This window comes from Octopus bimaculoides, chromosome 4 (assembly GCF_001194135.2).
Source record: "Octopus bimaculoides isolate UCB-OBI-ISO-001 chromosome 4, ASM119413v2, whole genome shotgun sequence".
NCBI classification, from domain to species: domain Eukaryota; kingdom Metazoa; phylum Mollusca; class Cephalopoda; order Octopoda; family Octopodidae; genus Octopus; species Octopus bimaculoides.
The window spans coordinates 138,070,773-138,071,885 of NC_068984.1; positions in this window are offsets into that span (position 1 = coordinate 138,070,773).

Below are 1,113 nucleotides of genomic sequence, written 5' to 3' on the forward strand. Positions count from 1 at the left end.
GGGACGTAAACACACCAGCACCAGTTGTCAAGCGATGTTGGGGGGGGGGGCAAACACAGACACACAAACATATATATATATATATATATATATAGGTTCAAAAAAACAATAACAAAAAACAACAAAGTGAGGACGTGATATGGATAGTGTTATTGGACGCTCAGGAAAGGAAAGGGGCTTCTTTCAGTTTCCGTCTACCAAATCCACTCACAAGGCTTTGGTCAGTGGGACTGAACCCGGAACCATGTGGTTGGTAAGCAAGCTACTTACCACACAGCTACTCCTACGCCTGTCGAAGATTGTTCAGAATTATTAACGATAAATACCCATAAAGGACTGTATAAATTTAATGGACTTCCTTTTGGTAAAAAGGTATCACCAGGCATTTTCCAACAAGTTATGGACACTATGCTCTCAAGTTCGGATTATCTTTATCTTATTTTTGATTTCGTTATAGCCTACCTTGACGATATACTCATAAAAAGTAAATCTCGTTGTCAGCTTGCTGAGCACATTAAAAAGTTCTTCATAAAAAAAAGAAGGATTATGGTTTTAAGCTCAGCGAGGAAAGGTGCGAACTCTTTCATGTCAAGAATAAAATATCTAGGGCAGATGAAAATGGACGCAGACCAGGCCTGTCAGAAGCGTGTGCAATAAAAATATGCCTCCCCCGACAAACATCACAACGTTACAAGCATTTTGGGGGCTCGCAAATTACTACCAGTCATACCAAATATGCATAATTTAAGAGCATCGCTGAATAACTTGTTAAAAAAAGACGTTAAGTGGAACTGGTCGGACAAATACCTAAAAACCTTTTGAAGAAATTAAAAACATCTTAACGTCGGAATTGTCGCTAAGACGTTTTGATCCAAATTTAGAGATAGTCGTAGAATCAAACACTAGTGAAAGTGGTATTGCAAAAATATGAAGATGGTTGCTTAAAAGCTGTAGCTCATGGTTCGCGTTAGAGAGAGGGAGAGAGATACAGAGACAGAGACAGAGAGAGAGGAGGAAACTGTCTCTGTTTCTCCCTCTCTATCTCTCTCTCTCTCTCTCTCTCTCTCTCTCTCTCTCTCTCTCTATATATATATATATATATATATATATATA